The sequence below is a fragment of the Hylaeus anthracinus genome, unplaced genomic scaffold (genome assembly GCF_026225885.1).
Source record: "Hylaeus anthracinus isolate JK02 unplaced genomic scaffold, UHH_iyHylAnth1.0_haploid 5, whole genome shotgun sequence".
Lineage (NCBI taxonomy): Eukaryota > Metazoa > Arthropoda > Insecta > Hymenoptera > Colletidae > Hylaeus > Hylaeus anthracinus.
The window spans coordinates 5,276,238-5,291,768 of NW_026535322.1; the positions used below are offsets into that span (position 1 = coordinate 5,276,238).

Sequence of the window (15,531 nt, forward strand, 5' to 3'; positions counted from 1 at the left end):
TGGAACCTACTGGAATCTACTGGAATAATCGAGAAGTATTTATATTTTTCATTTGCATCAGTTACGTCTACTTTGACCAAAGATTATTTTATGTAAAAACACAATCTTTCATTAATTCTTCAAAGTTAATTTTCACGAAATCATTCATTCTACGAATATGCAAAACGGTGTCATTCACGTCTGAGCTACCCTCCTATTCACAATTATTCAGGACTGTTACGAACGCAGCCGAGAAACGTGGAGATAAACACGTCAGTTTACCCGTAGCGAGGTTTTCTTATTATTATAATAATGTCTTTATTACGCAAATTAGAAGAAAGCGTGCATGTCATACCAGAGCAATTGCATAATTGCGTAGAGTCGAGGTACAGTCGAAGGCTGCTTTCAAGAGAGCATGCACAATACACCCGGTAGGGTGAAGAAAGACTAATTTTTTCCCTTCTATACTAAACAGTTTCGCTCATTTTGCGAATTCAATTGTTGGCAAACATCGACCTGCCTTTGACTTTTCCTAGCCCATACAGAAACTTAATACTTTAAGAACAGGTTCGACAAAGAAGCCACGGTATGCTTTGCTAGTTTAATCCATCGATGTTTGAATTTACTCGAATTTGAGTTTCGGTAAAAATTAATGTACCACATCCACCTCCACATCGCACAGCACAAATCTCTTTAAAAATATACGCCGTTAATGGACTAGGCTAGGCCACAATATCCAATTACCACAACGAATTACAGTTTAATTACTATTCGATTTTTTTTTTTCATCGGATTGCGGCGCAGTTCGTTTACGAGCACCGTTGCGAAATCGTGGGGAGTGGTGGGAGGTAATTAACATAAATTTGTAAACAAGAAAGTTCGTGCTCGCGAGTCGCTGCGACTGGTTTCCCGCCTACGATTAGAAAAACCGCGGATTTTTACCAGCCGAAATCGATCGACATACTTCTCTTCTCCTTTTTCCGTGTCGGAAAGTCAAACGCCTGCGCGTTGAATTGGCACAATTTTCGTCTCGATCGGTCTACGAGTGGCAAAATAAGGTTAATTTAGTCCCCGGCGGTCTGCGGCGTTGTTTGCAGTAACTCTAACAGGCTTCAAAGAGTGTCGCGAACGACGCATTTAGAAGCGATGCTCCCGTTTCAAGACTAGAGTTAAGGTCGGCCACAGATCGTCGCGACTCGACAACCTCATAGAAGCTTGTCGAAGCACTTTCGACTAGTTTCTTCGAATCGATTTAGAAATTTCAGCGTATCTGTGGGTGCTATGCCTTCTTGTCTGCGAGATGGACTCTTCAGGGGTTGATGCGACGCGTAGGATAAGGGAAGAAGTAGGGAACTTTGAATTCTCATTGAAAAATCGGTATGTACGACTAGTACTGGTATTATTTCAATTATATACTCGAATATCTACTCGAATAATCAAGGAGTATTCGTATTGCTCGAACTTCTACTCATGTACTCGAATTATTTCGATTATCGTAGTATTCGTGTTATTCGCGCTTGTATTCAAATATCTGAATAGTAATCGAATTGTTCGAATGCCAACTCATGTATGCCAACATATATTAATCCATCTGCAATCACCAAAAGACGCCACGAATATCTATACAAGCTCGATTACGTTCAAATTCAAGTACGACTCCTTTTGAAACTACACTTTCAAGTCGTGAAATGTCACGTGCGATTGAAAGTGGGTTCCAACTCAGGCGATCGAATATTATCTTACGGTACATCGAGTCGTTATCTAGCCCGGTTGCCTCCAATTATTAATGTCACAAAAACACGACCAAGGTTACTATCGATGGCACGTTATGGCTGACGAGCGTAAACAACACAGAGTTGCCACATACAAATACTTCAATGTACACGGGAATCATCGAAATACGAAATGTCAATCCGAAGGATGCCTCGAGTCGCTTGGTAACGTCCCGTCACGTGAGATAGCTGGCGCCAGTCGAGTGGCGCCAGTACCGTACGCGCGTGGGAAGCCAGCGTGGCCGAAAAATTGCAAACTGGATCCGACGAATCGAGGAAGAGGGCTTCGTAGCTCTGTCACAATAATCAGACTGCGCTGTCGCGAGTGTCGCAATCAGCCGATCCAACCATAAGCGCGCGTCCCTCGTTACACGCACTCGACACGCGTTTAACGCAACAGTGTCGTCTACTATTAATAGAGAAGAACGAAGTGGAAGCGCGATGTCAAGGAAGGTGGAAGGCCACGAAGAAAGCCACCGGGTAACCCGAATTTTTCTTAGGGACGTCACTGCCCTCTGACCTATTTTCAGTTTCAAGCTTCCCTGCGCTTCTCGAGCGACCCACAGTTATCTGTAGTAACTTTTCCCTAGGATCAGAAGGACAAATTAAATTTTTCACTCGATCTACTGTTCTATTTCTACTGATTTACTGTTTGTTCGCACTTAACAATGTGGTTGGGTGAATTTTACTCTGGCTCCGATTTCTGCGAAAGGCTATTTCTCTTCCCGCGTGTCCCGTAAAGAGACATTGCCAAATTGCTAGCGCATCTAACGCTGTGTGTTCTAATTGTTTCGCGGGAGCTTCCATGCCAAGAAGATGGCATTATAACGTTAAAATGAGACGTTGTGTCTAATCTTTGTCGCAACCGATAGTTGAATACCCGAGTGTTCGAGTAACGATACCGAAGTGCTCAAGTATTGGAATAAATGTACTTGAATATTCGAATATCCAAATATTTTAACAACGTTACCAACGTATTCGAACGGTTGAGTAATCGCCAACGATCGCAAGTGTGTTGACAAGATTTGCAACAAAATGACTCACGTCGCGGCAAACATTGTTGCTAGAACGAGAAATTTGTCACGTTGGCAAATAGCGGAGAGGAAAAAATAGTCCGCTGACAGTCAGCTGCGTCGTTTCATTAGTAAACAGGAAGAAAAATCGGAGGATAGTTAAACGGCATTGGCGATAAAATAAAACAGTCTTATCCACGATAGCCTGACCTATTTTACGACGGACAATTGCATAAACGCAGTCGCGTAAGCTCATACGTGTATTTATAGACGAGGAAGGTCGGGAAGAAAGCGCCTAGACCGTTTAACCATTTGGCAGAGGCAGCTGTCAAGCAATCATCCAGACGGGTCACTAATAATATCATCTGCGCGTTGTGTAACGTTATTCCTTGCAAATAAGGATGTAAACGACATTATTGTGCCCTGTACTCGACGCGGACGAATTGGAAAATTATATACACACCGGGCTAATAACACGTTCGCGTCCGCGGTAACGGGCCACTGTCCACCAAGTCGGCGTTTCAGTACCGGAAATCGATGATAGATCGCTTTAACGAGAACGTGATTTACAACTATTGTGAATGCCAACGTTCCCGCGTATTCGAGTTGCTCGGATACCGTATTCGAATAATATCACGTATTCGAATAATATTCGAATCGTTCGAACTCCTACTCATATGTTCTAGTAATATTCGAATCGTTCCCCTTCATCAAGAACTTATGAACTTCACAAACCTTTTCGTAAATAAATTCTTAAATTCAAACATTTTCTCTAAATACAAAAAAAAAAAAAAAATCTATCACAAAAATGTATGAAATCTTTACAAAGAAAAAATCTATCACAGAGAAATCGGTGAAATTCAGAGTGTGAATCGAGGGGGGGGGATTAGTTTTGGAGTGAATCCACGAGGCCCACGGTGGAGTTCTGGCTCGTTAACGCTCGCGTTCGAGTCGAAAGTACCTAGGTGTTCGACGTCGACCTATATTTCGCTCTGAACAATTGTTGCACAAACGATACGCGCTTGTAAGCTCGCACGCACCGTGTCTTTCTAGTTTGCGCGCGCACCAGCTAGATGTACACACATGTACGCTTATTTATAGACTAGGAGGAAGGTCACGAAGAAAGCGCGGCTAGACGAGCGAACCGTTTCGACATCGTTTCCGGCGCTGACCCATTTCGTCCTCGATTCTTTTCGACATCGACGCTTCTAGCGCTCTGACCCAGTTCCTGCGTGCGATAGCCTCTCACGCATTTTTGTTTGCCGACCACGGCGATCGGCTCGCGCATAATTCTGCATACGAAACGCGACGTCCAACGGAGACGACCGGCTCGCTCGCCTAGACTTTGCAACTTTTGAAGTTTGATCTCTTCCTATGACGTAGCGCGGTGACAGCGCCGAGGAAAAGCTGTTTCGAACAACAAGCGACGGGATACGAAGTTCGATTAATTTATTCATTAATCGTATATAATGGATACATAGATTTATCTGTAAGTTGTGTGTGACGATTAAATTGGTTTTGTTCGCGGCTCTCAGTTGATGTTTGAATTATTCATTAACCATGACTGGGAAATTAATTTAATCGATTCGTTGTTTACAAGTAACGAAAAAGTCAGTTCGAAATACAAACGCTTACTAAAAATTACTTGCTATTCACGAGTATCGATATACTCGGCAATGATAAATAAATAGATTTATCCCTTGATTGTACACGACGAATAAATCGATTACCATTAGCGAATGTAAATAATTAATTTATAAACATGACCGTTCTATTTCATGAATTCAATTAATTTATCAATGGCCGTTTCTCCGGTGAAACGAATATATTTCAACCATTTCTAGATACTGGCCTTTCAATCGTTCGCTCATAATGCGCTAAATTTATCACAGTCCATTGCTGCCAAACGGGTCAGTATTGGAACTCGAACTTAATGGTAAAAAATTCGAAATTGCCAACAACTCTCAATCGCCGGACTACGTCTTAATCTTTCCGTACCCCTTTTAGTACCCTCGCAGGGAGTCGAGGAAGTCAAACGTGGCTGCTTTAAAGCCGCTCGGTACGTGCATTTCACGCCCGAGGCAGGTAAACGTCGCTGCGTGTACACAGTTCGCGACACCTTCCACGGCGAATGAGAAGGAAAGCTAGCACGATTCCTTTTTTTTCCTTTCATCAACGGCGTCACACCGGCGACCTATTTCCGTGACAATCGTGAGCACGCATTTGCACCGCGACGCGGCGCGCGTATTTCTCCCTCGATCGACGATCCAAGACAGTTTTACAGTCCCGACTTCTAAACGATCGCGCAAACAATCGGTTTAATCAGAAGTAAATTCTGAACGTTACAGAAAAATTCATCATTTCTGGTCTCTTCGGTAAAATATTTGTTTATATACTTTGTCGTGATGTTACATTTTTCTTACCACTGAACATTCTTTATCTACTTGTTGCTCATTGGTAGACGACTTTTCAATGCTCACGATAATTTTAACATGCAACGAACCGCCGATAACATCAGCAATATGGTAAAATGTTGCGGTCTACCTTAATAAATTTGCGAACTATTCTGAAACATTTTCAAAATCCTCTAAGGAGAACTCTCTGACACAAATTTATCTAATATACCCTTTCGAAAATTGTTGGCAATTTTTTTCGTCAGCAATTTATAAAAAAAAAAAAAAAATGAATTGCTATTCATTAAAATAACAAATTTAAGTTTGCTCAGTGTTAAATATTCGATTGTATAAATTGAACTCCAATTTTTGCTCTACGAGTAACTATTAAATCTTTGTTTATTTTTTATTCTCTGTTCAAAATTATGAACTGGATAATAATTCTGTCTTGCTCTCGAATGTTTCAATCGGATGGGAAGGAAAAACGAAAGCGCGGACTGGAGTTGAATCGACGACGGTTATGGAAAAATGACGATAAAGTCGGTAACAGAAGTACATGTGTAACAAAGTATAATTAATAACACTTGAAAGATAAAGTGTAACTCCGATAAAAAAAACAATGACTACCCGTGAATGAAGGCTCGTTATTGCAGCCATGTACGACGACACTCCGGAGATAAGGTAATACTATACTAATTTTGCATTGCTATCGGCCTTTACGCTCGCGGAAGCCACCGCGAAAGTGATTCGATAATTACCGCCAAGGACGATCGATTCTTGTTTTATTGCCGTTTAAGTAATCATTGTTTTATAGGAACAATTAATGACACGACAGAGCCACGGCTTGCGGCGTCGCTTCGTTAATTAATCTTAGCCGTAACTAATATTTTACCGTAGTAACTACTCGCAGTGGTGGATACACGCTTTATTGAACTTGAAGATAATTACTCAGAAGGGTCCTAGAGAATTTAATAAACTATTTTTTCAAAGGTGCATTTTATCGTTAGAAAAATACTAAGTCTATGCAGTTATAAAAATGTTAATTCCAATAATTCAGAATTAATTATTCCACGCGTATTAATATTTTCTTTTTTCAACGGAAAGTAATTCAAAAATTGGTGAAGTTAAAATTAATATAAACAATAAAATAACCAGACGTCAGATTGATGTAGCAAACAAATGGTAGCAAGACCCCAAAGGCTCACCGACGCACTCGAAGCCTGGGGGGGGGGGGGGGGGGCAGCCTCGTCCCAAGGTAACACGCTGACGACCACCTGAGCCCCAATTCGATCCGGGGTACCTGTTTGCTCCAAACACAATTAACCCCCTACAGAGGGTCGCAGCTCCTTTTGTCGCGCCTCACGGGGCGGATTGTCATCGTGGAACGGTCCCACGTCAGTGCCACGCGTTCTACCTGATTTACAGCCGATTTGCATTTTATTTCCAATCTTTTCAACCCCTGACACGGAGACCCCCCCGAGACCCTCTCGCCTCTATTTTCACCGGGGCGATCCGTTGCACAGCACGGAACGGTCAAACAGGAACGCCACAGGCAAGGAGGAGAAGAGATTTTTCAGCTCTGCAAATCTTGCGAACCATCTTTCGGAAAAACAAGGTCAGTAATGTCAACAGTTGTATGGATTTCCAGCTAAACAACTGGGGGGACCATACTTTGCAGAGATTCATTGTTCTGGTACTCTTTAGGGGGGGATTTTGAAGCGTATAAACGTTTTAGATACTTCGGATTTTTACTCTCGAGGAAATTCTGCGAACCATCTACTTTATAAGGAAACAAACAAATCGATAAAATTATTTTCAAAATTTTCGTATAAACGACATCGTTTCTTGAATCAAGTTTGTACGTTACGTTGCGTTTTATAAACGCATTCATTTTTTGTTCAAATCGGAACAAGCATCGATTACTTTAATAAAGAAGAATTTATTTCATCTGCAATCATTCTCTTGCGTTGCTTATGCACGATTGTTTATAACTGTGTCTATTTATTAATAGGGATGGAAAGCAGAAGTCGAAATTGAACGTTGCCCGCCGCACGGTGCTGCTCAGACACGTTAGCCTAATGTTACGGAACGACATGACAGCTGCTGTCGCAGCGTGTCGTTAATTGCTCCGAAGATAAATCCGATCGAGATCCGTGGATCTATTCCAGGGATTGTCGTCCGCGCGCTGCTCGATTCGAAAGTTTGTCAGTGACTTAGGAGAACGTACGATCGAAGCCTGCGATTGAATTTAGATTAACTGCTTCCTGAATTATAAATTAGACGATACATCGAAACAGTGATAACGAACGCCGCTGGATTTATCAGGACGAATTCGTTTCTCGAATACTCGGAACCTCATCTTTAGTTACTCGTTACTCGAACATCGAATCATTCAAATACCAAATAATTCGAATAAATCCTGTAATACTCGAGTTAAATAGTATTCAAATTCTCGAAACCCCCGAACTTCGTATCACTCGAGAATTAAATCATTTAAATAATTCCCGTTCTATCTCCGTCGATCGGAAACAGCTCGTTACGTAATTGATCGTCGTCGCGGGAGGATCGCCCGTCGCTTCGAGTGAACTTTCGTTCAACGTGAAAACAAAAAAATTGAATCGGGAAGGGAGAAAAGTAAGTTTGTTCTTCGCGTGTTCGGTTTGATGCACGTGAATGGCGGTCTCTGGCGTTTGCCCCGTCGATCAGGGGTCCGGTAGCCCCGTGGTGCAAGAAGCTAGCACGTTTATTTATAACGTTTACAGAGAAGCGGGCAGACAGTAATGGCCGTGTGTACGTATGTGGCGTATGCCTACCTACATTTCCCAGGCAGGCTCTCTCGGGCAGCTTTCTTCTGACATAACCGAATGAAGGCGCGGGCCGCGGTTATGCAATTCGAAAGTGCCCGCCTTACTTTACGTATCGCGGCGAGGATACGCGGTATCTTATGAAGGAGCGCACGCTTAGTCTCGTGCTTTTACTTGCCTGCCAGTCAAGGAGGGGAAAGGGAGCAGAGAACACGGGAGAAGCGAGGAATCGTCGAACGAATTGCACGCGAACGGTTCGCGGTTCGCTGGAAGAGGAAACTCGCGTTTTTGGCGGGATTTTCAAACGCTCACGGAAGACCGCGAGCGAACGAACGCGAGTTTCGGATTCAGAACGTCGCTACGACCTTTCTTGCAGGAAATTAAAACGGTATTATGGTTACGATTACATTACGTTTCTTTAAAATTTTTACGAAAATACTGATGGATTATTTATGTATACAGTTTCCTTTAAATTTCCAATTCAAATTCGAGGATTTACTAGGTTTTATTGTTAGGTTTAATAGGATAGACAATGGTAACACGAAAATTGAGGAATGATTGGTACACGGGAAGATAAGTCTGTGTTTCATTTTAGTTTAAAAAAACGTCGCTTATATGAATTCAAAAGTAGCGATAAAATATCGTAATAAGGTATTTTGCAAGTTTCAGCTCGCATGCGACGTTTGAATTCTAAGCGGTTTGATAAACGTTTCCTGTATCATAAAAATGTTAACAATTTTTGCATACATGTGTTTCTCTGCGCTATCTATCTGCGTAATACGAAATTTTCATGCGTTTTCACGATCGCTTTTACAATTAGTAAATACGAAAATTTCAAATCACAACCTTTTCCTACTAGTATTCGAATATTGCTACTCGAGTAGCGGTATCCGAGTGCTCGTCGAGTATTCGAATAGTCCTACAATAATACGGATCGACACGTGCGCAGACATGCGTGTTGTGTATTCTCGCTCGCGTACAGCTGGTACATGACATAACCGTGTAATGCACGCGTTTGAAGGAGACCATGGAGGAGATGCGAGCTTTCTTACGGGGGAAAGCGGTGCTCACTTTCACCGGTTCGCAAGGCGTTTACATTGTACGATACGCGCGCAGGGAGCGCACGTCTTTACGCCCGTTTCGATTTGCCGTTTAATATAACGCTCCTGCTGCTCTCACGTAGATCTGCATCGAACTTACGTAATTGGCGACGAAGCCGTTTCATTTCTTGAAATTTCTTTCTTCCTGGAAACACGTCGCAAGATGCTTGACGCAGGATTCAGAATATTCCAATAACTTGAAATTCGAATAATCCAAAGGTATTAGAATTCGGGTAAATGTTTGCACTCCAAAAATAACATTTCTTCAATAATGTCGTATTATTGTTATTAAGAGATGTATACGAATCATCTTACGTCGTTGGTAACGTGTATCAAGGAACGAAATTTCGATAAAAATTCGACTGTACTTTCGCTGAAAAGCCTGTGTGGGTGAATTGCCATTATTAGACGAATACTGTTCGTACAACATTCGTTAGAATGTTGCGGTATTATGGCAACGGAGAGACAAGTATAGGTAGCAGTAACGTTTCGCAAACCCTTCTGCTGCGATGTCGACGCTGGTAATGGGTGATTGGTTAAACAGTCATCGGCCTTAGAAAGTGAACCAGCAGGAACTTTTTTCTTCGCCTAGAGTCCTAAACAATTTGGAAATTGACAACGAACGCCGCTGTCGGTGATCGTTCACTAAATTCGATAAAGATATAGTTCAATCTTCGATAAATACAGATTGTCTCTAATAAACAGGAAAGCATATCGAAAATACATTCGTATCTCTTGTACTTCAAAATTTCATTGAATAATAGATGAAATTAGAAATTAAAACAGAACTTCGAGATTAGAAATGCTGAAATTAAAAAGAAATTTATCATTTCGTACGAGTTGAAGTTGACTTTCATTGCCACGATTGCGTACGCGGCTTAACGTTACATTTTATCGTTTGTCGCGTCAAACGAGCGTACACTTCTTGCGCGTTGACCAAGTAGCCGCACGCCATTGCGTATACGCCTGACACGGTTCGTTGTACATAGCTTGGGATGCGTGCAGGTGTGCCTAGGGACGTCCCAGCAAGCAACGGGACGCCTGCCGGCGCTCACCGGTCGTCCAGGGTTCTGCGACCTTCGTGACATGCGAACAGTAATCTTAATCAGAATCGAGTCGTCCCGAGGGGGAAATTTATTCTACCGTGAAAGGCTAAGGAGGCATCAGTGTGCAAAGATCAGGCTCTATTTTTATTAGACGAATTATGGCGAAATGCGGGGTTGCTCATGCTTCGAGCCAATTCGTGGCATTAACCAGTTGATTTCCACCTCACCTTCGGAACAGTGTATGTACCGCTTTCACCTAAATGCCTTTTCTTCATTGGCCCGTTCGATCGTTTACTCCTCGCATGTACTATCTATTCTCGATGAATAGTCAATTAGATACCCGAACGGTTAGGAAAAGACGGTGTCGATGAAATAGATCGATTACTGCACGAAACATTTGTGGATCTGAAAGAGTGTCCATTTTAAATCGTAACATTAATTTTTCGACGGTTTGTCGATGTTCGTGTGGGAATTCGAGGCTGCGACTATCCGAATATGGAGTGCTTTTGTATTTGAATGTTAGTATTTGATATAAGTATTCAAGCATATTCGAATATCCAGGTATCCTAGTAGCATTGGAATAGTCAAGTGTTCGACTAATATTTAAATATTCAATTATTCGTATACCTAAGTGATTGGAATATTCTTCTAATATTTGAACATTCGCGTATTCGAATAGCCAAGTATACCCGCCCTCTAACGAATCCAGTAGTTCCCCGAATTTTGGAGCTCCGTTCTTTCGTCCGGATCGCCGAGTACAAGATCATGCTCGACATGTCCCTCGCGGACCGAGTTGTACAGTTTCACGTGTATTTTTGCCCCATGCCGGCGACACGCAGCATTGCTCGAAGCCTGAATATTGGGTAATCTAACGCGTCCAAGGCTAGCCGAGCCTTGAGCCGCCTTTCCAAGTGTTTCACTAACCCGACCGTTCGCTCGATCGCGACGGTTTGATCCGAGTCTCCTTATGATTAGATCTCGGATCGCTCATCCGTTTGTCCAGGTGTGTTGCCATCTACGTGTGAAACGGCTTTTCACTTTTTCTCTGTCGAGTCGCTGACAGAAACAAAGCCAATGATGAATCTTTGTTACGCTTTCGATCCTCTTTCCTTATTATTACACCGCGATAATTGTATCAACCGTTGGAAATATTCAACTCATTTCTGTACACTTTGCGACATAGCTCGAGTGTCTTGCGATATTAATTGAATACCTGACTACTCGAAACTTTACTCGCCCTTCGTTCAAAAATCCGTCCACATTCCTTACAGTATAATTATACATTTCATCATTTCTTGAACCTAAACGAACATCAAAGATAGACTCGCAGACCCCACAGGAGGAACCATGTAATTCGTATTCCACGACAACGGATGCAGTGAAAGGGCGACTCCTCGTCAATTTCAGTTTAATCTTTCTGGCTATCAGGACGACAAAACGTTCGTTCGCATTATTCCTTTTCTGAGTTTGTTCATCGCGGTTCCGATCTCCGGTTCGCCGCTCGTGGGACCAGTTTTTCCTTGTCCGAATAAGGACCGGTCGGCTCATGCTCGTTGGTTTATGTAGCCCGGGAGGGTCGATTGTTTTACCCGGTCTAACTGGAAAGCACGATAATTGCTATTTAAGATGAACACGCAAGAAACAAAGAGTTTTGTCAGGGAATCGACGGTCGGTTCTTCAACCTCCAACACGGAAGCTTGTCTAGGCAGAAGAATTGCACCTATTCCTTCTATGACTTCTCCTCGATGACTTTTATGGCAGCGTTTGATTTTTTATCTTTATCGCAATATACCAGGAAAATTCCTGAAGTAAGAAAACAATTGCACTTTAAATCGCTTACTTATAATCGTGCGTGGATAATTATACATTTCGTGGAGAAATAAACTGGTCATTAAATATGTCGTCAAGTAAGTGAATTTTTTTAAATACCGGAGTAAATATTGTGGACTGGTGTCATTAGAGCAGAGGTACGCTAGCCTAGACCATTCAGTACATTGTGTATAGTTGATCAAATCGTTTACTCATCGAGGCATCTAAGAAAGATCTACAAAAAATTAATTTCTATTTTAACCGACGTTCCCATAGTCGACAGCTAACCGGTTCAAATGCAGCCAACTAGTTTCGGTCTGAATTAGGCAATCTTGTCAAATAACATGTGGCCCAACCTTAATTCTAGACCAGAAATTTCAAAACGATGCCAGCATCTCGTAGTCGAACAAATGGACTTTCTAAGCAGATAATGGAATGATTTATTACACACGGCTGAACGGCTCGGTAGACCTTTCGACCTGTTGTTTAAATATTTGACCGTTAATCCAACGCAACAACGAAGCCAACGCGCGAATGTGAATGACTGCCAAAGCGACTCGTCGCGTTTCCTCGTCCAGTTATCAGTGTGGGTAATCCGCGTGACTAATTTAAGAAGATACATTTTTTCTGATATCTCAAATTATGACACTGGTGTAAAGTAGACGACCGGCTAATTAGGCTAAATCAGGGCTGGAGGTGTTTGTGCAATTATTGAGATAACTGAACCAACAAGAAGTGAGAACAATTACACAGGGTAAATTATTATAAGAGATGTTAGAATGTGGTGATTGGTAGGTGGTAGTTAGCAGCGAAATGTTGACAGGTGGCAATTGTGACAGTTGACAGTCGACAAGTTATGGTGTAAACCAAAGTTGACAGTTGACAAGCCCTGAGGGGCTGTAGCGATCCCACGGTGCCCAAACTAATTGGTTCATGGATTCGATATACCTCGAACGATTACCACTTCGAGTACACCGTGCAGAAGCGAAGCAGCGTTGAAAATAAAAATCCAAAGGCTCGAAACCGATGTGAATTGCATTTTTCAGGATTGGATCGCACGTCTCCCCCGACGGGGAAGAAAATCGATTTCTCGTACGAGCTGGGGACTCGTAAAAAGTCGAATCGGCCAGCTCGAAAGTGACGTTTCTCCCGCACCGTAAAACAATGTAATTAGCTTCTTGCGATGGTTTCCATCCTTTTTTTTTTTACCTACGACCGTGGGGGCAATTCGTTCCCTACCCAACCGGACGCGAGGACGCATGTCCCGTGCCCGAATGATGTAACGTCGCACTTTCGTCGATGCCTCTTATGTCAGTAGGCCTTTACCATCGCTGCCCGAGCACTAACGCCGTTGATTACACGCCTACGAGACGTGTGTTTCGCTTCTTTTTTTTTTTTTCTTTTCTTCGTCTATCCTCTCTTTTTCGAACGCCGGTGTCCCATTGTGGGCCCGCGCGGGCAACCTTGTCGCAACGAACGATTGCGACGCGGGGCAAAAACGGAAATTAAGTAACGAGAGAAGAAACCTTTCTTACTTTGTTACATCTTAGCCGCGAAAAAGCGTAATGGCATTTTTCACGGTTCGATCGCCTCGAGGATCATTTCATTCTTTCATAGACACGCGCGTCCGGGTGGTCCTTGACGGAGCCGAGGAGCAGCTTTTTCCTTATCGATACTTTGACGAGTTTCGTTTGCGGGATCATACGATTTTAGAAAAAACAGTAATATAGTATCGAATAGTAGTACTTCGAAACAATTTTCAAGTATCGTATGTATAAGAGAAGAATGATTTGTTAAAACTTGTACACAAATTTCTCTTGTCTAGATAAGGAATCTTGTCCATTTCTGGGTGGTAGTGACTATCCAATCATCATTAATAATTCCATTGTATTCTGTATGTTTCATGGTAAATAGTCAAATGTCCTTTTTTCATACACAAGGAACATATGATACATATATTTTTCAATAGTACATCCAATTGAAATCTGGATATATCGGTTTCCATTATAATGCCCCATATATCGTTAGAGCGGAGGTTGATCGGTATTGAAACAATTTCTAATTACGTAACGACGTCTGACATCAGCGATCGTTGGAGAATTGTTCGTCGTAGATAACGTGAAATAATCAATTTGTCCCATGGACAGTAGTCATTTTTCCGTCACAATAGCGGTTAATAATCTATTACGATTTATTAAGCCGAAGAGAAAGTTTCGAGATATCGTAATACCAATGATCCATGGTGAATGGCGTAACTAACACGGGGGGAGGAGGAGGAGGAGGCGGGGGGGGGGGGATCTTGGGGCTTTCACCCTGCCAAATATTCGTAAGACGTTTTTGGTAACGATAGACTCGACGTGAAAATCAGATAATAACTCGCGGGATTGCTATTGCAGCCGAGATCCTAATCGAATAAACATTGGGAATAAATTGCTGAGAGGCTTTATTCGTCATCTATTGGTCGAATAAAATTATTTCTCGCACTTTAATGTATATTATACGCATTTGTACCACATGTAAATTAAATCAAAGTGTTTCTAGATGTTTGCTATACTAAATCAAAATTTGTTTATTTATTCAATTTTATATTATATTAAATATGTATGTAATATTTATAAAGTGTACATATATATATATATATATATATATATATATATATATATATTTTTTAGTTTGCATACTGAATATGTTTTTAATATTCTTATACTTTAAATCAAATTTGCCGTCTCCTCGTCACTTTTCTGACGCATCTCGCATCCCCCGCTCTGATTTATCCGCCATTTTCGTGTAAGGGCCTTCTTCAAGGACGTCCAATGTCCATAGATTTCTAAATTATCAACCACTTGCTGTCCCGCCAGCTTCCGTTGCGAAACCTCCGAGCGAGAAATTCTGGCGTCGAGTAGAAATTCTCTCTCTCTCGCGCACTTTTTCGCGCCTTTTTTACGCGCTCTCTGGCTCTTTCGGTTCTTTGATGATAACGCGCCATTTCGTCAGTTTTGGAATATTTTAAGAAATTCGTGTAGGTCCTACTCAGCGTTGAAAGTAGAATATCAATCTGGAACAAGTTGAGTGATTCTCAACGGGAGACATGTGGGGGCCCCCCGTCAGTGAGCCATATTTCTTGAGGCCCAGGAGTAAGAGACGTACAAATGGGTAGCCGCAAAAACTCCCGAGCGGGTAGCGAAACAGAATGATCAAAATAAACGTTCAAATGAGGTGTTGCTATCAATGTGTAACAGTGAGCAAGTGAATTTAATATTGGTTCAGGTGTAACGAAAAGTACGTAATTCATTTTAAACCAATGTAAACAAAAATATAATATAATATTCGTTCTTATCACGAAGGATCCTGTTCGTTATCAACCTATCCGACCTGAACAGAGAAAAAAGCAATCGAGATGGCGTTAGCCCTTAATCGAAGGGTGTGTTGAAAAAAATTTGACATCATTATTTAGCCGACACACCTCGCGTACGCGGTGCCCACGCGTAATCGAAAACCAAGGATCGTTTCAGAGCCGCGGTGTACAACGTCGTCGCACGCCGGGCTTTACGCTTCGTAACAATGCCCCAACTTTCTCCGTCACTTTCATTTTCGTTGGTCGGTTGGCTCGGCTCT

At 42.1% G+C, this 15,531-nt stretch overlaps 1 long non-coding RNA gene across 1 annotated transcript in view; it reads left to right on the plus strand.

Annotated features, from left to right (window-relative positions):
• The window catches only part of LOC128895585 (uncharacterized), a 39,984-nt gene that overhangs the window by 20,400 nt on the left and 4,053 nt on the right, over positions 1-15,531 (plus strand). The window lies entirely within an intron of this gene.